The sequence below is a fragment of the Danio rerio genome, chromosome 8, assembly GCF_052040795.2.
Source record: "Danio rerio strain M-AB ecotype USA chromosome 8, GRCz13ab, whole genome shotgun sequence".
In the NCBI taxonomy this organism is placed as follows: Eukaryota; Metazoa; Chordata; class Actinopteri; order Cypriniformes; family Danionidae; genus Danio; species Danio rerio.
Genome location: NC_141028.1, coordinates 21,018,116 through 21,043,880, shown reverse-complemented (window position 1 = coordinate 21,043,880; position 25,765 = coordinate 21,018,116). Strand labels below are relative to the sequence as shown.

At 37.3% G+C, this 25,765-nt stretch overlaps 1 protein-coding gene and 1 long non-coding RNA gene across 13 annotated transcripts in view; both read left to right on the top strand.

Moving 5' to 3' along the window:
- The window catches only part of sema6bb (sema domain, transmembrane domain (TM), and cytoplasmic domain, (semaphorin) 6Bb), a 287,153-nt gene that overhangs the window by 45,325 nt on the left and 216,063 nt on the right, over positions 1–25,765 (top strand). The window lies entirely within an intron of this gene.
- LOC137496338 (uncharacterized) lies at positions 5,667–8,901 on the top strand. 2 transcript variants are annotated; one of them, XR_015497773.1, is made up of 6 exons: positions 5,667–6,212; positions 6,537–6,643; positions 7,608–7,734; positions 7,911–7,996; positions 8,300–8,342; positions 8,440–8,901. It is a non-coding gene; the product is annotated as an uncharacterized LOC137496338 (long non-coding RNA). The 2 variants fall into 2 exon arrangements; XR_015497774.1 differs by lacking the exon at positions 5,667–6,212 and having other exon boundaries at positions 6,536–7,734.

Here is a 25,765-nt window from a genome sequence, read left to right as displayed (position 1 = left end):
TTGTTCGTCAGTAAATCAAGATCATATTAAAAGTGCATAAATGGTTGACTTCACGTTGGCCCACTTAGCAATGGGGAAAAACAGAAGATTCTGAATAAATTATACACAAAGTAATGAGCAGCGTGACAATATCAGAACACTCCCGTCCCATTATAATCACAGCAGCTGTCACTTCAGGTTTGCATATTTTACGTGACGTTAAAAACAGAGGTTTAGCATTAAAAAGACTACCAATTGCCAGTATTCTAGGTTAAGCCTCTGACTTATCCGTTTATAATGAGTTCTTGGCATGGGTGTTATGAACTTGAAACTATATCACAATATTTTCTGGTATCTATTATTGTGATTTTTAAAGATATGATGATTAATCAATTGAATTATCTTAGAGATGAAAAAAGTCCTGTATCTTTAGGGACATTACATATTATAAACTGATCAAATGAAAATAATACATTTTCCCTTTTTGTTGTTGTTGCGAGCACAAATGTAATGTAATATCTATTTCATTCTTACTGGATGCTAGCTAGAGAGTCGCTTGCACAAACCTCACATATGAGTAGAAGAAGATAGAAGAAGATAGAAATGCCTAAACTGATCAAACATGAAGACAACAACAGACAGAGCAATTGCAGCAGGGCTGTATGCAGCTTATCTGTTTTTCAAGCCAAGCCATGGAGTTTTTATAAGAATAAAATAAATAGCAAAGTGCCTGAGTGTGGAGCCTAAAGCCTGGTTTATACTTCTGCGTCGAGTGATCGGTGTGACCCATGGCGCATGCAACGCGTGTAGCTGTGCATGTAAACTTCTGCGCGCTGTTTCGGTTGTTCTGCAATAACACTACCGAAACGCTAGTTGGCAGTGAGGTGTTAATGTTCCTCTGTGTCAAGTTTCTTTGCTGGTGTTTTGTTTTTTCTGAACACTTCCTGAATGTACAAGTGGCTCAAACTCACCCATTTTGAGGCTGGAACTGGCGGATTTGCAACAGCTTTAACTATGAGGTAAGCACAAAACAAAACTTTTCATCCGGAGCTCCTTCATGGGACTCCACACTTGTAAACAATCATCTGGCTCGCACTGCTCTCGGTCCTGCCCAGACTCGTCAGCGCTACCAAGCCGACCAATCACAGAGCTTGCGCTATGCGTCGTTTTAACGTGTAGTTACATTTTTTGAAAGGTGCACGTCAGCGGCTCTGACGACCATGGCGTAGAGCTATGCGACGAAGCATAGGCTGCGCCATAGCATACACGTGCGCTTGACGCAGAAGTATAAATCAGGCTTAAAGGTTAATGTTCAAAATAAAAAGCAACGGCACACAATAGATGTAATATTTTCCATATTAGAAGGAGTTTTTGTTCTAACCAACACCTCAGGTACCATTGCTTTATTTGGTATTAAATGCTCACAATGTGTTTGAATGCCATTTAACATGACATTTATTGCCATACTACTGAAAGCAGCAGCAGATAGTTCATCTTGGATCCTAAAAATAAAATAAACCATTTGAAATTGAACTTTAGAACTGCAACACATATCAGTGATTCATTTAAAAATGTTAAAGAGGTTTAATATCTATTAATTCGATTATAAACCTTACCATTTTGTTGGAATGCAGTAAGTGCACTATTCTGTGTTCTCTTTTGAATGGCTTTATTTCATTTATTTCTGTTGTGTTTTGTCTGGTGCAAACAGCTAAATTGCTTATTACTCATGTGGAACTTTGAAACTGTCTCATTTAGGAGTCTGCTACTGTCCACCGGAGATCGCATTTCCGTCACGCATAATTTCAGAGCCTTCATGACTGAATAAATCAAATACACGGTTTTCCACCAAGGCTACCGGGGTGCTGAATTATATTTGGTTAAACTTACATTGGGCGGGTTAAATGACCAAAACAAAGACGTTCTGGCAAGTAATGCACATTTTCAAAGCAGAATAGCTGACTTTAGCATTGTTTTTTAGATAAACAAGAATGTTTACTTAGCATGTTTCATGATGCTTTAGAGGCATCAAAAATGTACTTACAGCACCTTTAATTGTGCCTCCTTCTGCCGACGGTGGAATGATGGATGCAGGACTTGCCTTGGTGTGATTCTGGGCACTGGAGCTCAGTGTTCATTCTGGCCTGGATCTCTGAGTTCGTAATGAAGCAGCAGGGTTTCTCGCCTGTCGCTGCGAGGGTCTTATCAGCCGTACCTTGCTGCTGCTTGACAGCCCGTGTGGCTTATGAGATCCCTGCGGAGACCCCCTTGACCCACTTAGACAACTTGCAGTAAGTACGAGCGAGTAGGGTGGTGATATCGCTTGAATCTAGAGTGCTTTTCCAGAATAAAGTGGACAGCAGTGCTGGCGCCTGCACAAGGAGAAAGATGTTTTAGCCGAAGACCGAACCACGCTAGATTAGAGTTGAAATATTGCTGTGATTACAGGGAGGGGTCTCGTTTTCCAGACTGACATGTGAATGAAGACATGAGGCTGTTGTGTATTCAGGTCTGTTCCCTTGCTAAACCTTTCTGATTAATTCTTTCCAAGTCGAATCCTGAGAGAGTCACCTTTCTCCTTAATCACTCTCTCCTTCTTTCTCTCTTAAATGGTGCAGGTCTATAAAAACAGTCGCTTTTTCTTGTGCCGTTTTGGCTGAGCAAAAGATAGAAGTGTCACCATCCATTTCTGTTTGACAGACTAAAATTAAACACACTCTGTGCAAGTACGAGAGTGCAAATCTTTAAAATACACTACCATTTAAAAATTTGGAGTGGGCGAGATTTTTTTTTTTTTTAAAGAAGATGATCGTTAACCAGGGCTGCGTATTTTTATGCAATAAAAAGTAATATTGCAGAATTATTGCAGTTTCAAATGTATGAGTTAATTAACTTTTTTCAGTTCTTCTTAACTACTTTAACCCTTGTGAAAGAAGCTTGTTTGTGAAGAGAGCACAGTAAGAAAGCATGCTTACAATGCATTAGCCATATAGGAACTGTTTTGGATTCCCTAAACAGCCTTTTGGTGAACACTTTTTAGTTTTTAGTGTGAAGAACGTTTTGATTTCAATCATTTAAAGAAATGTATTCACTTTGACCTTTTTTGGAAAGGTTCTGCGGTTATTAAAGATTCTGCAAGGAACCATTGATGCCAATAAGGAACATTTATTTTTTAAAGGATTGCGTATAGAACTTTCTTTGTTATGGTTGTCAGATTTTGCTGAAAAAAAAGACCTTGTTTCTTGATGAGGACCCAGCTCTCCAGGGATACCTTGGCCTCCAGCTGAGCTGACCTGAAGCCTTTTCCCTGCATTGCATTACCATGCTCATTAATGATAGTGATTAGGACCATGAACAGCGGCTAAATCTTGACACTCGCAATCAGAGACTGGAACGGGACTGTAATTTCCTTAGTCACGCTCTATCTGATATCAGCCGTGTTCGATAGCCATGTCTCATATTAGGCATGTCTGGCAACCAGGCCCACACAGAAAATCTCTAGATTTCCACAGAACTGGATCTTCCTTGATAGTCACTTGAATTTAATATTTTGTATAAATGAAGTTTATTTATAAACTAATTTCGAGAGAATCACATGCTTATGATTGCTTGCAGCTGGTCCCGCATTATCTAATTTATGATTCACCAATCAGACAATTCCTAAGCCACTATAAATACCCTTAGTTCCATACTGAAGAATCCCCCCTTCCACCCCTACTCCTCCTTTTTAGATGGGTGGAACGGTGACCCAGTGGTTAGCACTGTTGCCTCACAGCAAGAATGTCTCTGGTTCTAGTCCTTACCAAGCCAGTCGACGTTTCTGTACGAAGTTTATACATTCTTCCAGTGCTCACGTTTTGTGCTGGGTTTCCCCCGGGTTTCCCAGTTTTTTCCCACTGTCCGAAAACATGCAACTTAAGTTAATTGACTAATTCACATCAGCATCATAGACATGCTCCTAGTAAATGTGCATCTCTTAAGAGCAATCTCTATCTGTTCATAAGCTACAACAGCAGGAAAGTTCTCAAGATCTACCTAAGCTCAAACTCCCCTCTCACCTTGCAAACGAAGGGGAGCCCTGGGCTCAAGGATCTTAGGAGCTCAGGGCTTTCTGCTGGGACAGCATGCCAAGCAAGCTTTATAATCAATCATCAGCTAAGTATGAACTCTTGAATTTTGATTTCAGCTACCATTAAATGTTGCATAAAGGGACTAAGCCGAAGGAAATGAATGAATGAATGAATGAATGAATAATTGCATACTGGGATGATTTTCACTTGTGCTTACTGTCAGTATTCCTTTTGAGATTCCTTTTAGCATTTATACCCAAGCAATAAACATTGGTTATAAGCGTGAGTGAACGTTGTTTGCAGTCCTTAATAGGATAGTTCATCCAAAATTGAAACTTAAAGACATTCTTTAAAAGTCACTTGAATTTAATATTTTATATCATTTTGATTTCTGCTACCATTTAAAAGTTTGGTATTCTGAGGATTTTTCTCCCTTATAAAAGCCCACAGATGCCAATAACTTGATAACTCTGATATAGTCTCGCTTAGCTGTTCCTAAAGTAGGTCATGAGCACACTTTCCAGCACATCTACGTGCTAAAGTGTTTAAACGCGTTTAAGAACTAAGATCTGGTTGTGCTGAAAAATGAAGATTGATCCCAACAATTAAGCAGCATTTGCTAGAGAAGTCATGCTGATGCATTGCACTTTGCAAAGTTAATAATGGCTGTCTTGTTTTATACATCCAATAAAAGCAGCAGGTGTAACAGCCCTAATATTAAACGACGGCGAAACCTGAAGAGTCCCAACAAACGCTTTGAATAATAATCTCTCTGCTCAATATGCAGCCACAAAGAGGCTTAAATATATAGCGAATGTTTATTTACCACACTGAGAGAAGAAATCATGCTAAAAAATGCAGATATGTAAAGTTAGTCCAAGAACGCAGGAGGAATACAGATATGCAACAATGTGTTGGCTGCAGTAAATGGGGTTGTGTATTTCAATACAACCGGAACACACAAATAGCCATGTTATTTCAGGACGACTCGTCTGTTTATTTTTTTTCCTGCTTATAATAGCATGAGGGAAATCGCTCTGGGCTCAATTGGGCCAATCACGTGTTTTGAAAAGTGTATTTGAACAGTAATGACACTGCTTTTTATAGAGGACAACATTATCCGCTGGCCATTACCGAAGCGCCTTAATATAGCCAGATAGAGTGACCCTGCTGAAACAGCCCTGGAAGACGTAATGCTGTCAGGACATGATACAGTGAGGCTGTGTAACTCCAGGGCAGGAGGATTTTCGGCTCTCTTAGGGGGCCGGGCGTACGGGAATGATGCGCAGGTTAACAGTGGTCCATCTTCTAGAAAAGTCCTAGTGTAGCTTGCGCATCTCTCCAGTGACCTGATTACCGCCAATTAAGTACATTGCATCAGCGCAGCCATCCGGGGTGCCCAGAGAGGACCCTGGGTTAGATGTTTAAATGTGCTGCGTGTGCTGATTTACAAAGACACTGGTTGGAGAACTCTGGAGCTCTCTTCTGGGAATGAAGGACAAGGCCATGAATAAATCTCTTGATGTGTGCGCATGTCCTCTTTCAAGGGTTTTCAGTTGTTGAGTGACTCTGTTAGACCTTGAGTCCTATATAGAGAGGAATAAGTCATGCAGCCCTACAAAGTAAGGTTTTGAATTAGCATTTTTGCTTAGACTTTAGATGACCTGTTTTTTACTCCGTTAAATGCCCACGGTGCTGTGGTATATATATAAATGCATCGGTCAAAAAAAATGCTGATTCTGATAGCTTTTTTCTTAGTTTTGAGGCAGATGAACGCAAAATAAAAAAAAAATCTTGAAAGTAGTGCTGCACGATTAATTGTATCACAATCGCGATGTCAGGCTAGTGCAGTTATTTGATGGAGAAATGCTGCGATTTATATAAATAAATAACTCATACTTTCTGGGAACAGTACACAGCAAATTCATCTGAGTTAAATTCTCGGTGTTGAAGCATTTCAGAGTAAAGTGTTGATGTTAAAGAGTTAGATTTTGATAAATGAATATAATAAGAGTTAGAATTGATTTTATTCAGTGCGAAATAAAGGAGTTAAGTTTTCAACACTTGGTGGTGTTATTTCCAACATCCGGGAATTCATGCAGCCCCAGTCACTGAAGAATTTTCCAGACGCCATTTTCCATCTGAGGTTTAGAACAGCAACGGGTGAGTCAAACTACCTAAATGTTGGTATTTTATTGACTTTCTTTAAGGAAATACAGTTGTAAACATATTGTTAAGTTAATAACTTTAGAATGGAGTGACAATTTTAAACTTCTGCGGTTCATTCACGGTCGTTTGTGTATCTAACGTAGCTTAACTGCATTACTATCACTTCTTTTCAAGAATGTTTTTATATATGCTCACGCATACATAGTGCATAAAAACATCAAATGTACATGTTCAATACATTTCTTTTACGCTTAATGCCATTTTGTGCGTTGTTACCCATTTGTAAAATAAAATCGACACTTCTCCTTTAATTCGAAGCAAACTAGCGAGGGAATCCCCGGAGCAGCCTAGCCTACTCTGCCCGGATGCTAACGGCAACACAGGACGGTTTCCATAAGCTCTGGAGAGTTTCTAAAACATATCTGGTGAGTAAATGAACATATGCTTACTTGTAAAAGGCTTCCTGACTAAAACATATGATTGTTTGTTATTCGTGTACGTTAATTTGGTTATTTTAAACACCGCGGCCCTTTTAAACTGGTTCATTCGTGGCCGTCCATATACCGTTAGTTCATAGACTCGCGTGATAACGTACGCTTGAATTATATTAAGCGTTGACAACCATTAAAGTCGGAATGTTAACATTAATGTCTTTAAATGACCGCGTTTGCACTTTCTCAGACATTTAAGGTTACAGAAGTATCCTGGAAGTTGCGGGACTAACGTTAACGTTATCCCGCAAATGCACAGAGACTCCCAGATGCCCAAGTAGATGCCCGCGAATGAATGATAATCTCCCGGAAATCGCGCGTCTCCCGCCCGGTCATTAAACACTTTGCACACCCCTCTCCACCGCATCCCTCCCAGTTCTTCGGGTACGTCGCGCGCAAGTCACCCCCACCGCTCTTTAGGTACGTCGCGCGCAACTCATCCCATTGCTCTTCAGGTTCTCATCTCTCCCGCTACCTCCCGCAAATCAACTCTGTATCCCCCGAAAATGACTTTTCCCAACTCAGGATGTCTGACGTTAGTAAGTTAGGCTATTTATGTAGTCAGGAACATCTTAGTCAAGCTTTTTCTCCCGCATGATATTGTGCTTAAAACTATAGGCCAAACTTAGCATGTACTGTACACAACGTTTCCGTTTCATTAAAGACAATTCAGTGCGTTGTAAACAGCCACCTGTCTGTAAAATTAATCAACTGATTCATATTTGAGCAGCCTAATGATGATACAGGTTTGATTTGTAGATTTATTATCAATAATCAACATCTGAATCAAAAGATATCTGAAAAAGTGTGAGGCATACTTTGTGATGTTCATCTCTCCTTTTTATCTGAAGGTTATGCATATGTGTTTGATACTAATTTTTTGTTGTTTTTTTAACAGCCAAAGTTCTCTATACAATAACACAAGACCCTGTGACGGTGGCTGATTAGAGACGGATGGTACATTTCCAGAGTTGGTGAAATGACCAAGCACACCTTCTTGGTCATATGTGGTGATAATAATGAAGGTATGTTTGATAAAGTTCTGTATTTGTTTCACAATAAGCTGAGAGGGTATTAGAGCATTAGAGAATAACAAATGACATGAAGGTGATAAGTTTTGTATTGTGGGTGAACTGTTACTTAAATAATGTTTTGCTCTTTACTTTGCACTTTTCCTCTTCTGCTTATCCTAATATTTTAGATTATATTTGGACCTGAAACATCTGCTAGACTCCAGGAAAGGTGGCGTCAATACTGGACCTGAAAGGGCCTAACAAGTTGAATCTGGTATAGAAACATGCACGCGCGCACACACACGCACGCACACGCTTACAGAAAACTGTTTATGAAGTTTATAAATATTTTTTACACTGTGGCCAATATTTTGGGGAAGTCAGCATCACTAAATGATATAAAAGATTTTAAGCTCCTCTAAAATTTGCTCCAAGTGTTGTGTTAAATTCAGGATTGTGGACAGACAGCTGCCTGTTTTTCCAGTTCTAGTCATAGTGGTTAACCTAATTGTTTTTGGAGATCCAACAGTGATATATGTGTTTTTTCTACTTTTCCATATCCTGTCACCTCAACCAGCTGGGAGAGTCAAGTTGTGGATCATCATGAAGATTTTCAAAAGGTGAGTTTAGATTTCTTGAATGTTTTATTTACTTTAAATGTTCTTTTAAATATATCATAGAATTTGACTGCAATTTGTTTTTAAACATTTTTCTTAGTCATGCTGGAGTCTTGAAGAGTTCTTAGAAGAGCATCACCCTATATCCGTGCATCAGGAACCACCAGACGAGTGATCAGCAGCTGCTACATCGTCATGGATAAAAAGGTCATCCTGTGGCTGGGAAGCACATCTTTCACAGGACATGCTTGATGAGATTTCCTAGCTCCAGTTTGTTTTCACACAAGTTTACAGCTTTTATACCTTCATCTAAACTGTTGTGTTTGATATGGAGGACCAAGGAAACACCCGAAGTGAAAGATTTGCACGTCAAGATGTTTAAAATGTAATTTCACAAGAAAACTATGAGTTCAGAAATAAACTATGAGTGACGCTATATTGAACTTTCAAATTGCTCTGATAACACATCAAGTTTGGACCAAAGGACTGAAACAGCCTTTTTGAGCACTGGTCATACATATTTTGTTGATACTGTCTGTACTAATAAAACATTTAAAGCATATTTGACATTGTTGCATTTTAAAAACTGAATGAATTGTTGAAGTGGTGAATATTTTCAAATAAAATGTTTTTTCTTTTGTAATTTACAGTCTATTTGACCTTTTTACCATATTTACACTCAAAAGAGTTGAATAAAATAACAATATATTACACCAGGCGGTGTTAAATATAGTTACATTTTTTAACTCTGCCCAGAGTTAAAATTAACCCTTACTTCGGTGTCAATGTGCCAACCCTTTTGAAAGTGTTGATTTAACTCTGCTTTGAGTGGACCCCATGAGACACTTTCAAAGTGTTGAAATTAACACCCATAGAGTTGTTTTGGGTCCCCATATTTTGCTGTGTATATAACTCGATTAGTCCTCTGTTCTGGTCTGTTAGCAGCAATGTGCATGCTCTGTCACAGTGGAAGGTGAATTTTTCCACAGTGTGAAACGTGACTGATCTTGTTTTACAGTTACGACCTACACAATTTGCGCAACAAACTTCATAACTGTCAAATGGTTTTTGCCTAAATACACAATTCAGATTTAGGTGGTACTTTTCTAATGACGTGTGAACAGTTTATTCATTTTATTTTATTTTTTGCACAATGACAAAGTTTGTTATTGTTTCTCTAAGTTTATTTTTTTCACATCTAAACACCACAGAGTAACATTTAAAATATTTTTTAATTTTTTTATTGTGGATATCTACAAATACAGCAAAAACAGGCAATAAAAAAAATCAGAAGATAATTGAAATTCATATTATAAAAAAACACACAATAGAAACAAATGGAAGACATTCACAAGACACCAAAAAACAGATTCAAAATAACTTCCAATCGATAGAGCTTTTACATTTTAACAGCTTTAAGAGTCTTCATTAAAATAACGTGTAAACAGAGTTGTTTGATATCAAGTCCTGCCTTTGAAACGCAGCTTGTTGCTTGCTGACCTGTCGCAGTCGCAGATGGTGAAATCCAGATGGAGAGCACTCTGGCGCTCCTCACCTGAACAGGTACATAACACTAGTGGTTTCTGCCTTAACATCAGCAAATGTGAAGCTTGCTGCTCTACGTATACTTTTTGCTGCACTCGCAAAGGCATCTTTGCTAATTAATGATTTACAGATTAATGCGATCAGTTAAACGATTTAAAATGTGATTTAAGTCACGTTAAACTGTATTCTTTCGAACTATTTTTATGATATTTAATGCAATACGTAATATTTGTAATATATTAATGTAATATGTGTGTGCATTCTCTTTAAAAACTCATCCAGTTGAATCACAATACCATTTGTAATCGCATATGGCAACATTGACCTCAATAATCGCAATATGAAAATTTTCTCATGCAGCCCTGCTAATAAGGTTTTCGAAAAGTCAAATCACAATATGTAAACCTCTTCAGTGCACAACTGGTTATATATTTTAAATATATATGCAAAAAATAAAATAAATACAAACTGCTAGTACTAACATGAGTGAAGTAGATATATACTTAGGTTAAGATTATAAGTTTGAATTGGGTTTGCAGGTGAGAATTGGATTATGGTTTGAAGGATATATTTGCTAAGTTCAGTCTAGACTTTATAACACAGTTTTTTTTTTTGTTGTTGTTTGTTTTTTGTTATTTCTGTTTCATTATTATATACAGTTAATATGCGGTAATTAATTAAGAAATCAGATGAGTAAGCAAAGGTAAACAAGACCTGTGAGGTAGAAAGCTATATCTGTATTCGCAGAGGAATTGTACATTCAGAAAACAGTGCACAGCTGACTGGGGAAAAAAAAAAAAAAAACATGCTTCCCTCGTGTTGTTTAAAGGGATGCTTTACTTAGAAATCACATTCCAAGACTCTTGTAGACAGTGTTGGGCACGTTCTTTTAATATAGTAATTAGTTATAGTTACTAGTTACTCCTCACAAATAGTAACTGAGTTACATAATTATAAAAGTAACTAATTACCAGGGAAAGTAACTATTGTGTTACTTAATAAAAATCTAATTTATCAACTAACAATAAAATAAATATAAACCATTGTTCACTAATTTACACCATTTTAATGTAGTTGTGGGACAATGTGAGAGGCAACCAACAAATTCAACAGATCATTATAAATATTATCATAACTATAGTTGCACAATTAAACACAATAGAGGTTTAAAATTTTAAGTATTTATTGCACAGGCAATACAAGACTTGAGGTGCTTCATTAGATTAGAATTACTTGTCACTGATGCAGAGAGATGCTTTTTTTCCTGGGTGCAAGTTGCATGATGCATAAACATTCTTGCCTTTCACCTCAACGAGAGAAAAGTACTGCTTATATTTCGAGTTTGCAAAAGCTACTTTTAAACTTGTTGCATTTGCCATCGTTCTGGCTTCTAGTTGTTAGAGTATGCCACTTTCTGTGTGTGTGCTTGTGTAAATACCCACCCTACCCTGCCTCTGATTGGCAAACGATGGAAATGTGCTCTATCTAAGCCAATCATCACGTTCTCAGTTACACCACGTTCACAGACACACCGATTATCATCACTGGTTGGTTATGTGTCCTGCCCCAGCCCCAAACACACACCAGATAAAGAGAGGTCCTATGGCTGAGAGAGATGCTGATTGCATGAAAATCGATTCTGTGTTTTCAGTTATAGTAACAACCATTTTACTGCAACCATTTTACATTTTACAACGGTAACGGTGGGGAAACAGTAATTCAGTTGATTACTCGTTACTGAAAAAAGTATCGCCGTTAGTAACACCGTTTATTTCTAGTGCTGTTATTCCCATCAATGCTCTTGGAACACAAATTATTTTGAAGAACTGTTCTCTCATAGTGAAAGTCAGTAGGATGCAGCTTTTTATTATACATCGATTAAAAACAAGCAGCATTTTTGGTTGAAGTATCATTTTAAGCAATTAATTTTTGCAGTACCAAAGCCGCTGCATAATTACAAAAAATGCTTAATGCATTCCTGATTTTAAGGCTTGAATTCTTAAGTCTGTAAAGATTTTTAGCACTGCCTAGGCAAACAAATTCTTGAACTGAGAATGAACCAATGTGAATAACGCCTGTCCAAATTACACTGCCAGATTCAAATCTATGCCTGAAAAAAATCAATTGCTATGTCAGTAACTGCTCCAATTATAGATTTGCAAAAACACAAACAAGATTACATGGAACATTTCGAATTACACAGTCCTTTTTGGTCTATTGAAATGCAAGTGGGATACATGCGGTGTTCAAAAAAAGCCTGTTCACTGACATCTGACAAGATCCGAGATGTGAATCCTACAGATGACCAAATCATTGCATGAAAGCTACAACAGAGTGAAGAGTGATCTGCAATTTCCTGCCAGTCGTTACCATTTCATTTCTGTCCATTTTGGTCATCCGTATCACAGACATCTCAAGCCATATCGCCTGTGGGATGCCTTCACCCACACACAAAAGTCAGGCTATTCCTTTAACTGCACACACATGGTTACATTTTCCTTCTGCACTAATCCTTTTTGTTTTAGGCTACATTGGTGTTTTCAAAACCATAGTTTCTCCTAAGTTGAATGCAGAGGTTTGTGTGATAGTTGTTGGAGTCTCAAGCTGCATAGTTTCCGCTACAACATTCAGAGGTCTGTTTTGGAAGGACACAGTGTGCTTTTGGCCAGGAAACGTACACGGAGATGAAATGAATGAGCCTCTGGTGAGGGTTATGATGAAGGGTGAGGGAAAGTGAGGCTGGAAGAGAGTTGAGTCTGGGACTAAAGGGGATACGCACTAACACAAGAGCACACACACACGCATCCTGGAAGCTGTGTTTCTGAGTGGGAGGAAAAGAGGCCGATGGCTCTTAGTCAGATCATTACTGAGAATCATCATCATTTCCAATCAACTGTTGGAAGGAGTGTTTGAAAATGTGAGACAAAGCGTGGGGGTGTGACACTGCGTAACCGAATGACAAGGCATGTGTGTATATTTATTGCAATAAGAAGGCTCATTTGTGCGGAGTGAAACAAGAGCACAGACACTTGGATGGATTTGATAGATTTTTAGCTCTGACTCCGGAACCGAGGAAGCCCCAGAGACACTCTTTACTTAATTAACCACAAAATTAGATGAATGATAAACAGAATAGAGAGAAACTCTTTCCCCCCTCTTTCTCTCGCTCCTCTATTTTATCGTTTTCCACCAGAGACAAGATCTCTGACTGAGTTGTAGGCTATTTGCTGATCTGTCTGCAGAGGGAAATGCGCTTTAGTCCAAGCACAGTTATGCTGCTGGTGTTAAAACAATATTGCAGCTTTGAAGTTTAAAGCCTTTTTGTGTGTGTGTGAAGCCTCTGATGATCACAGTAAGTGGCTCTGATTATAGCATGGCTTCACTGTAAAAATACTGGGTTTCTCACGATCGATTTTTGCTGGGACATGAAAGAATTAAGTTAACTTATACATTTTTACAAGTTTAAGTGGATTGAACAAATTAAGTTGTCGCAAAAAAACTCAAGAATTGTGTTTGAGCTTATTTTAAATACAATATTGGCTCATTCTGAAAACGTAGCCCTGTATACATTTCTAAAGATTGTCAATTATGTAGCCTGAAGTACGTATGGCTGCATTTCGTCATTTAATACGAATGCTACAATGCGGTATGATACCATTTCTTTTCACGTTTACCAGCTGATCGCTTACCTCTGTGTGGACAGCCCTTCTGGATTAACCAGTTTGTCTAATGGCTCGTCGCATACGTCGGAGGTTTTTAGAGACAGAGTGGAGTTGACCGTGACGACAGGGTTCTTCTGGCGAAGAATGTTTCCAGAAAGTAGGTAAGACAAAAACAGAAGCCAAAAAATTTAATAAATAACAGGATGAGAATGTGGTCAAATCTGAAAATGGGATCAAAATGAGGCGGCTGTGAGGGCTTTTCTTGTTCTGGATCGCTTTTCAAAACATTGTCGGTTGGGTTTTAGGGAAGTGGATGGGTGGTGGAGCAGCAGGTGCAAATGGTACTAAGAGAGAGAAATTTGACATATTGAAAAGCATACAGAGCGGCCTCTGGCGGATTCACAAAACAAAAACTGCAAAAAACAAAACAAAAACAAACGTAGCATCTGGGACGTATTTGGTGTTCTCAAGAAATCAATGTAGGTGTACATAATCAGAACGAGCCTGAGTTGTTGAAATAAGTGGTTTGAACAGCAAATGTCAATTTTGAGTGTTCATCAAAAGGAATGATGGAGGTATGTTGAGGTCATTTTAAGTGTTTATGTTTAGTGATAAACTGTTCACACAGTAAATATGCTTTTTCTTTTCCATTTCTTTTCTTTCTCATTGATTTTTAGTGTAAACTTGCAATGTAAATGTACTATTTTGTAGAGAATTGTACATAACACTGTTCTTAAAGAAATAGTTCACCCAAAAGTGAAACCAGTCATCATTTACTTACCCTTTACTTGTTCATTTATTTTTTGTTTGTTTGATTTTGAAGAATATTTAGAAGAATGCTGGTTGATGGCATCCATTAAATTCCATAGTTTTTTTTTCCTGCTATGGAAGCCAATAGGTGCCATCAACCAGCATTCTTCTAAATATCTTCTTTTTCATTTAGCAGAAGAATAAAACTTAATTTTCTGATATTTTATATGGAGATTTTTTTTTTTGGAAAGATCTTTGGTCTAATAAACAATTGAAGCAAATGTACTGAACTTTGTGTTCTTCTATCTCTCACAACCTGGTTCCCATTTCTGTCAAAAAATATAATATAGCACTACACTTATAAAGATCTCTTAGATTGAATATTGAATATTAGTTCCACCTGATGCTCTCAGATCAGTTCCTGCTGAATCCCAACAACATTGCCTGGTGCAAAGGGATTTAAGCAGTCCTTTATTGTTGGCTGGCTTCACCACAGGCTCCTTGTTTGTACTGTGCTCAGGATTATTTATACATATCATTGCTTTATTAATCCTAAAAAGGACAGTAAGTGGCCTTCTCAGCTCATTAAAGCCTCAGTTTATTAAGATGTGGACATAACCGCTTGAAACTAATGCCTTCTGCTCACATTACTGCTGCAAGTTCAGTTCAAAACCATGTGGAGCTCTTAACCACAATAACACTCTCTCTGGCTGCGGACAGGCTGCATAGTTTAAGCAATGAGTGCAGGATTTATATAAGGAAACTGTCCTAAGTTTCTTTGTGAACTAAATGCAAAAGTTACTTCCGAATTTGCATCGGAAAAGAAGTAAGTAATCTTGAGGCTAGTCTAGAGCTGCCAAAATTAATTGTTTCTTCAGTGCGTTGTGATGTAAAGTAGGACAATTTTATATCGGTTTAGTAATAGACCAGTTATTTTGCACTGATGGTTTTCCGACATCATTTGTTGTAATAGACAGGCAGCACACTATTTATGTAAGGTATTGGCTAATATGTCAATAGGTATTGATACTGGAATATTTTAAATGATACAATCTCACTTTTGGTTAGTATCGATACCTGCTTTGCTCTCGAAAGCAAGGCTAAGTAAATGCGCTAATACAATTAATTTAATAAAGCACTTGAAAGACCAACATGAAGAGTTTTATAAATTATTTCAAGAGGTTGGTAACTGCTTTTATTTCAATATCAACGCTTTAAATAATTACCAATATACGTGGTTTCCTCGCAGTATCGAATAGGGTATCGAATATTGATATTTTTCTTGGTATCATATCAAAGTTGCAAATTCCAGTAGTGTGATAACGTTATTGGCTAATTTGAAAGCTGTCAGATTGTCAGAATTTGCATTGGACTTGAGGTCTTTATGTAAAATCTAATATAAAATGACCTTTGTAAATGCAAAACACTTTAGTGCACTTTTTCTTTAGGCACACTATACTTTAATTTCTGTTTTGTTTTATTTATATTTTTTGTTTCTTTTTATATATTTAGTTCATTTATGTATTGTTTTTGTCAGTGTTACTACATTTGTGATATTGTGCTTTACTGTTTTGTATGTTCTCAGCTATTTAAAAAAAATATGGGGATGCAGTGCATTGTCAATGGCTCTTATTGCATTGAACCAAATTGATGACATGATAGTGGGATCGAACTGAACCGTGAGACCAGAATAGGTTCACGGCCCTACTTTTAATCTGAAACATTGTTATAAGGAGTTTAGCCTTTTGCTATTGGCTAATTTATGAGTATAGAAATTCTTCCTAGCACCAAAAAAGCAACCAAAAGGCTGTCAGTTTGGTTTAGAATGTAGACTGTTAATGAATTAGGTTGTACAATATGGCTGTCACTCCCATTAAAAATGGGATTTGGTATTCCGAAGAGGAGTGACACCATAATTGGTTGTACCACCACTTTTGTGCAGGCTGAATGCAGTAATGAATTGGAGGAAACCGGCTTATAAGTCATTAAAACTCTCTTTCTGTACTTTGTGCTTTTAATAAACATGAGATTGATTAGTATGCACATACACACGGTGGAGCAACCCAAATTCCCTTCTTTCAAGAACTCCGTATGCAAATATAGACTTTTGAGAGCAGTGCGAGAGGAAGATAAACAGTCTGAATGGTATTAGAGTCATGTGTGGCTTTATTTGCGCGATCAGATTGAATTCTCATTGATAATGTATCTAGGCCTCTTTCTGTCACCGGATTGTTGCCATTGTTTTTGCTCAAACACTTTCCCAGCGTGCATCAAGAGATTCCTCTCCCCCCTGAGCTTTAATTAGTGTTCACACACGCTTCAATTAGTGGGAATAGACACAGTAAAACAGTGCCAGAATCTTTTATTCAACAGAGAGAAAGAGAAAAAGAGATTTTCGTGTGCAAATAATGCGCAGAATGCTGGTTCGCAGTGCGTGTGTGCGCGCATTGGTGAATTTTAATCCGTCCTTGTGGAACAGCACCAGACTTGGACACCACGAGACCACTGGAATCCGAATAAACTTGTACCGAACTCAAAGGTCATGGTGTGGCCTCAGTGTGTGTGAGAATAGTTTCATACCAATATCTCTGAGTCATAGGTTTTAAATAGCTTCATTTTTGTCAGAGCCACTCGCTGTAGACAAAGAGCAGTGCATGGTGCTTGTGCGCGGAGAGGATTTTGGGTGATTTCTCAGTTTTCACTGTTATTTGTCCTTTTTGTCCTTATATATATATATATATATATATATATATACATACATATATATATACATATATATATATATATATATATATATATATATATATATATATATATACATATATGAAAACAATTCTCAGGATTTTTGCTTTATTGTTGTGTGTTTTAAGTAATTAAAAGTAATGTTCATTTTTACTATACTTTATTTTAGTAAATCCAGATATTTTCTATGGATTGTGTAACATTTTGACTGTACTTTAGTGGAAGCTAGCATACAGAAAGCTCAATTTTCCCCTGACATCAAAATTGTAATCATTTCATGACTTTATTTTTAAACAATTTTACAAAACTACAACAAAATAAACAATACAATACAATAAAAATACATACAAAATACATCACCGAACTACTAACCTATGATAAAACAACACAACAATAGAGGGACAAATGCACACGAAAGCTAAATATATTTTGACTGATCAGGTAATGCATAAATAAAAGTAAATATAAAGCAACATTGTTCTTATAGCATAGCATTTCTACATATGACAAGTTTACTCTCCAACAAATATTTTCACGAATGTATATTTTAGTTGGTATCATTGAGCTCATTGACTGTATTTTAACTGAAACTAGCATTCAGAAAGCTCATCTACCCCTGACAACAAAATGGAAATGACTTTTGTATATAAGCAGAATTACTTCATACCATGTGTCTTATACATAAAAGGTGTCTTTTATGTATAAAAACATATTGATGTACAGTACAAACTCTACCCAGTTTGTGATGTGTCTTAAATTACTCCATATAACCGCAGTGAAGTGTACAGCCTATATAAGGACTCAGATAGTCCAACCACACAAGAATCCGCACTCAAATCAAAGCTCAACCAAGAAATCTCAATATACTTAAAAACAGATCTTACACACACACACACACACACACACACACACACACACACACACACACACACACACACTTCAGCTCTGGCCTCTCTCTCTTCTCCAGTGGGATCTTGTACTCTCGGAAGTTGAGAGCAGCATCTGCCTTTGCCCATGATGAAATGAGATGGGTGTTTGTAGAGTTCTTCAGCAGCTTGTTGAGAAAAGGATATGGTTAACAACATTTGATTCGGCTTTGTATGGACAAGCACTGACCCCAGAGAGAGGCCGTATTTCACCTGAAGTCAGTGAGAAGCACTTCTAAACTGAAGATTACTCAGGAGCTCTGAACTGCAGTCCACAAGACAGATCACCAACGATGTAAACCACATTATCACTCATGTGAAGTGTCTGTCGTATTTACCCAAAGCTGCAAATTGCACACAAATTGCTGCTGTCATCCTAAACCATGACACAGTGGAAGTCTCGGAGGGAAATAAGAAAAAGATTTGCTTGGGGAGATGTGGTGTAGTGTTTTATTGTTAAAAAAAAAACTGGTTTTGTTTTGTTTCTGGTTTTATTTGATTGCTTAATTTCTTTTGTTCTGGTTTTGTTTTGGCTTTTTACATTTAATCGCTTAGCAGATGCTTTCATCCAAAGAAAAATACAAGAGATGGCAATAAAAATAAACTATCAAACCAACAACAGCAACAGCATGTAGGTGTTGTGACAAGTTCCAATTAGTCTGACACTGTATATGCAGCAAGAAAATTTATAAATAAATAGAGAAAAAAATAGATTTAAAAGAAGTATGATGTACACATACCCGTTTTTTTCATGAGGGAAAGTGACTGAAACAGCAATTCATAGATTGGAGGCTTGAGGCATCTCCAAAAGTGACTATTAGTTTTACCTGTAAAAGTGTCTGTGGTCATTTGCAGTACTGTATTTAGATGCACAGTAGCTGATTATTTCTCAGAATTCATTGGAAAATCTACAGTAAGATATTGTAAACCATGCACACAGTATGGAAATTTTGAAAATGAGATTTATATCCTGCGAAAACAGCAATATATACGGTAACACACTGTATATAGCTTATAGAGTAAGAAAATTGTTTATAGTGTATTGACTCTGCATGTTAAAATAAATACCCACATTTGCTACAGAAAAATAGTGCATAGTTAACATTCGCTTTCATGTTAACTTTGAGTTTAAAACTTTTTTAGTTGAAACAACTAAACCTAAATCTGAACTTGGAGTATCTGTCATATTTGTGCTTTTGTTTATATCTATTTTTGGGATTGTTTCTTACAATTATCAAATAATATAGCAGCAGATACATGTTGTACAAGTAAATGTGCCCACATTCAAGTCTGGCCTCCATTTTTCCAGTGAGTGAAATTCCTAAATTTGATTTAGATTTAATGCACTGCAAAACCTGTCAGATTGATTTAACGACGGCTCATTCTGATTACGTACCCATATATACACTTCTGGAGAGATTAAGATACGTCCCAGGAGCTACATTTTTTGCAGATTTTATTTTCTCATCCACCAGTTTCCGCTGCGTACGCTTTTTTAGATCCCAAATTCATCTCACAACTGCCATTTCTATAAATCCACCAGAGGCTGCTGTCGACTGACTGATTTACCTGACTGACAACCGACCGATCCCCCCCACCTTCCCCTTCTCTAAACCCAAACAAGTGTTTTTGAGTTTCCCCTTTCCTAAACCCACCCTTAATGTTTTAAAAAGCTATCCAGAAGAAGAAAAGCCTTGATTTTTTTTTTTCCACGTTTTTAGATTTTATCACATTCTCACCCTGTTATTTACTTGTTTATTTTATTATTTTTTCTTCTGTTTTTGTATTACCTGCTTTGTAAAACTGTTCTTTACTGGACTCGAACCTCATTGTCAACTCCACTCTGTGTCTCAAGTCCGCTGACGCACATGTCGAGCTACTGAACAAACTGGTAACAGCTGGAAAGCAGTCTATACGGAGGTAAGCGGTCAGCTGGTAAGCCAGAAAAGGAACGGCATCATACCCCCCCCGTAGCATTCGTTTTAAAGATGAAATGCAGCCATACGTATGTCCTCAGATTTCCGCAGATTTTTAGCCCATCGAGTCTATTTATTTACTTGTGTAAATGTGTTTTTTTTTATTAATTTCAGTAATATTATTGACTAATGTGAAAGTGTTTATTAAATTTATTTGCAATACAGTTTGTAAAGTAATTTTTTGTCTTTTAGTAGACATATTATATGAGAGACTTGCTTTGTTTACCAAATAAGTGGATCTAGATGGATTCGCATTGTAAACATTAAAGTTAAAAAGCTATTATTTTTTATTTCATATATTAAGGCTTTAATTACGAGACTTCCAAAATAATTCTGCGTAAATCCAGAAACAAAATTTCTAAATCCTCCACAGAAATAGCAAAAAATGTCCACAGACTCTGTCTGGTCCTTGCTGTAAGCTATAAAATCTGAAGTTTTTAACAGTCATCACATTTTTAAACAACCTAGCATTTACTAATGCAGACTATATTTGAATTCTTTGGAAATAATTAGCATGTAGAGAAACATCATAAGAATAATGTGCAATGTGGCTCAATGTATTAAAAAAATGCCAAACTCTGTAAACACTTTATTAGTATATCATACAACCAAGCACATTGTCCAGAACACGAAAATGTCACATTTAATAAAGTGTTGAGCATTTCACCTAATGAAAAAATGCTTTAATGAAAATGCAACCAGGAATCTTTAGTTGCAGCCCTCTTTCCCCAATTTCAATTATCCTGGAGTGATGCGTAGTTGGCACGGTGACACATTGACAATATGCCGATGGCTGACTCCGCCTACTTGTAGTTTCATTTGCATCCTTCAGCAACCTGCGGGGGACGTCAAGGACACTTTCTCTATATTTTTTTTACAGTCTGGTTTAGAGCAAGCGAGAAAGCAGGAGAAGGGTTGTCCCTGTGACGGGAGGGGCCCACTTAAAGCCCTATATCGTGTAGCACTGCTCACAGGGAGAGCGAGGTTGAGAGTTAAAGATGATCGAGATATGGAGAAGACAAGAGAGAAAGACAGCAATTTAGAGGAGAGAGGAGGTAAAATGCGATAAGGAGCGTTGTAATGAATTCTAATGCATGAGAGAATGGAGAACATCAGGTTTTCACAGCCCTCCTCTCCCTTTCCCAGTGGCCTCATCCTTATCTCCTCATCTCCCCGTTTTTTTTTTCTCCTTTTTTATCCTCTCGCCTAGTCACTCCCGGAAACCCAATATGTTTCTCAGCCGACCAACATGACGCAGATGTGACCAGGTGCGAATACAGAGACCATTTGTTACCATTGATTTACTTAGGGGCAGACATCACCATGTCTATCTCTGTATCTCGTCTGTCTTGTCTATATCTCTGTCTTTATCCCTCTAAAGCTCTTGCACGTGACGTCTTCCCCTTTTCTGGTCAGGTCAGTATGAGGATAGCGAGGGTTCTTCATGCATACACAGACTGGAGAGACAGAGAGAGAGCAAGAGTCATTGATGGGGCATGAAGCCCAGAGGTCTGTTTTATGCGTGTGTGGTTTCAGTCCTCCATTTCTTGGCTGGATTTCTTCTATTAATACTCTGTTGGTATTGGCACAGTGAGGTGGAATAATAGTGTTTCCCTTCACTCTCCCTATCAGCACTGAAGGACCGCTGATTGAGGAAAGAGTATTGAGCCTTAAAGTGACTTAGCACAATGAGAGGTTGGGTTTTAGGAAGCACCACCTTTCCTGTGGCTCTACCTGGGAACTTTGGTGCTATTTTTCCATTAATGCATAGTGCAAGCATATTTAAGAGTCATGCGTGACATAAATTTGATGTTTAGCCAACTCATGAGCTTTATTAATAAAATGGAAGCTGAACAAATTGCGTAAAGCCATTAGTAAATCATAAAATCATTTGTATGTAAATTTCCCCATTGAAATGAGTTGCAATTTACATGCGAATTGCTTTATGAACTATTTTGAGTATAAATTGGTTATGAAAAAGGCTGAATTCTTTAAATATTTTCTTTCATTAAGTGCTTTTTTCAATTTGTCAATTATTGTCCTGAGGACATGCACTGAATGGTTTTAATCTTCATCAAAGGCAAGTAGAATATGCATTTCAGTCTGTCAAACAGTCAGTATATCAACAAAACTGCTGAATAAAGAGACATTACGGACAGTTTATTTTTGACCTTTTGGTTTTCAAACTGGCCTCGTAGAGATTTTATTTAGTTTTGGACACAATATGTTCTGTTAACACTGTAGTTTAAGTAGCAGTTCCCACTATTAAATACTGGCTTATTTATGGATGGGCAATATTACAAAAAATATCATGATATCATGTTTCATATTATTTGATATAGATACTTATTAAATATTTTTTAATAACACATTTACTAATATTATAATTTTTAAATTTAAATTTACCAACATTAATAAGACTAGTTTTAATAGTTAGAAACAAAAATATTTAAACAATATCTGATCTCTTCATAATAAAATAAACATAAGTGTTAAAGAGACTCTTAAACTTGATAAATAAAATGTTGCAAAGTGTGCAATGGTAAAGTGTAAGTACTGATTAAAGCAAACTCTAGGGTGTGAATAATAATGATACTGTAAACCTCAAACTCTGTCAACAACACATTATGATAATCAAATCTGAGCTTTCAAGTAAAGGAACCAGCCATCATTATTCAAATACGCAGTGCAACATGACAAATTGTGAAGTTGAATGACTGTATTACCCTTATGCTAAAAATTTTTCAGATGCGGTGTTAGTGGCTGGGATGCACAAGAAAAGAAACCAAAAAGCCACTCTGGCGACATTCTTGCATCTTTTTTTAATTTATAATCTCCTCACTGCTGAAATACGGCACTCCTTTTTTACATGTGTTGTTAATCTGACCGACGGTGACAAGCGTGTGCGTGTGGATTCCTTGTCCATTTACAATGGACTTTGCGATCGTGCTCCCCTGGCGTTTCTCGTAACTAGGTGACCATCCACCATTTCTTAGCGGATGACAAACGGACAAATCATGAGCAGCTCAGATTCAAGTTTATGGAGAAAAGTAAAAACTGTTGGAGTGTTTGGGTGGGCTGTGTTTATCTTAGGTCAGTGGTTCTCAAACTTTTTTTCATCAAGTACCACCTCTCCAAAATTGTCTCTCCAAGTACCACTATAATGAGCCATATTGAAATATAGTAGCATAGTAGGCCCAGTAAATCCGCTACAGCACTCCACAGTTCAGAAACGTGGCAGATTAATTCCTATTATTAAGAATATTTATTATTGTGAGCCACTTTAAACATTATAAATAGTCTGAACATTAACACTGTACTGTGCTTATGAGTAAACAAACAAACAAACAAAAACCAAAAACGTCAACATTTAAATAAAATTTGCTTTTAAAAGTTAAAAATAGTAGGTAACTGCTCTTAAAAAAAAAAAAAAAACAACTCGTGTACTTAAATGTAAAGTATTAACGTATGTAGCCAATTCATCAACATCTGGAAATGTTGCCTGGACCTCATAAATATAGGCTATATGTCATCATATTCATATATAAATCATTTTTGATAGATGTTGAAATATATGTAGCATGTACATATGACATATTTGATTCTTCCGTGTACCACTGGAAGGAAGCCAGCCTACCACTAGTGGTACACGTACCACAGTTTGAGAACCACTGTCTTAGGTGATTAGTCTGGTGTTACTTATATATGTATATTCCATACAATGTGTAAAGCAGAATTAATTCTACTTTCGGTGCGGTGTAGAATTGTAACTTAAAATAAGTCTTAATATAATTTATTTTTAAAAATGTCAAAGTTACCACTAAAACAAATCAATTAGCAGCACAGTTTCTTTACAGCATCACCGTATTCCACACATAGATAAAGTCTGTATTTATTCTTGGAAATATAGGCTATAGAAAGGGAATCTTAACATCTGAGCGAGGTAAAATCTCTGTAAAAAAAAAACTTCTCAAACTTGACCAATCGCTTTGATGATCAGATGTCTCTGTAGTCTTTTGTTCTTTGTCAGCAGTTTGCAATGACTCATTCACATGGCTGTTTCCCCTGGTGGTCCTGAGTGTTCTCTGGAGTGGCCTGGTGGTCTCCTCGTTAGGCCTAGATAACATAAACAGGTTCAAAGGTCGTGTTTATACTGCTGATCCACCTTTGCGCTCATGCCTCATCTTCAGAGGGATGTACGCTTGCAGAGGCTGAAGAGCATAAGGTGTCAGCTTTCTTTTCTTTCTGTCTCTACAGATAAAAGACAGGGGTCACGGACCACCAAACGCAAATTTCCTCCTCCTGACACTTGATAACCGGTACCGTCTTTAAGGAAATTCAATGTAGACGGCCTTGAATGGGGGCATTAGCATTTAAATGGATGAACAATTGAAAAATGCATTAGGTTACATAAAAAAAAGCCTTGTTCCTGCTTTTTGGCCACTTTAAGGATCAGAGGGGCGACGAGAGAGAGAATGAGATTACTTTTAAAGCTGCTCTTCTGGAAAAGATAACTAGCTGTCCAGGTTCATTTTAATGTGAATGTGTGTGTGCGTGATGTTCAGACCAGACACACTTTGTCCTTTCCATTTACTTTATTGCTATAGTCACACCTCCTTCGGTGTAAAATCCTAGACAGGAACATTTTGGCACATACAGATGTTGGGCTGCAATAGGAATAGAAAAAATCTAGAAAAAATGCGGGATGTGTTTTGAATTGCCTCGCAGTCTCTAAAATGCGAAAGTGTCACTTTTCCAAGCAAATCAAAACACATTTTCACACGTTCGTGCAGAGGTTTAATGCTGATATGATCTGAAGGGAATGTTGGGTAAGAAATCAACTCAGTCCTTCACGACAGGCTCTCGCTATTTATCATTTACGTTAGCACTTTTGCATAGAAAAGCTGTCACGTCTGCCTGAGAAGAAGAATGCGAAGGGGAGAGTGTGCAAAAGAATAACAAGGAGTGAGTGACGTTCTATGAAACTGTGGTGATGTTTTGGATGTGAAAAACTACATATTCTTAAAATTGACTTGTCTGCGAGTCAAAGTCGTGTATGATTTTAAAAGTTTAGCCCCATATTCATCTGCCGACGAGAATGTTCAGTCAAAAATAATATTATCTTTTCACTTTCTCAAATTTTTTCAAAAAGTGACGTTTGTCAAATGAAACTGAAGAATTTTTGATGAATGTTTGAACTGTTTTTTCTTTTAATAATGAAAGTCTGAGGAGATCTGAACTACATCGGACCTTAAGGAGATAGATACAGTAGATAGATGGACGAATGGATGGATAGACGAATAGACAAATGGACTAACAAATTGATGAACAGACAAATTGATGGATGGATGGATGGATGGATGGATGGATGGATGGATGGATGGGTAGACAGATAGAACAGATGGATGGATGGATGAATGGATGGACGGACAGACGGATGGACTAACAAATTGATGAACAGACAAATTGATGGATGGATGGATGGATGGATGGATGGATGGATGGATGGATGGGTAGACAGATAGAACAGATGGATGGATGGATGAATGGATGGACGGACAGACGGATGGACTAACAAATTGATGAACAGACAATTGATGGATGGACAGACGGATGGACAAATGGACTAATATATGGATGAACAGACAAATGGATAGATGGCTGAACATATGGATGGATAAACGGATACACAAATGGACTAACATATTGATGAACATAAATGGAAATATGGACAGACAGATGGACAAATGGACTAACATTGATGGATGGATGGATGGATGGATGGATGGATAGATGGATGGATGGATGGACAGGTGGGCTAACAA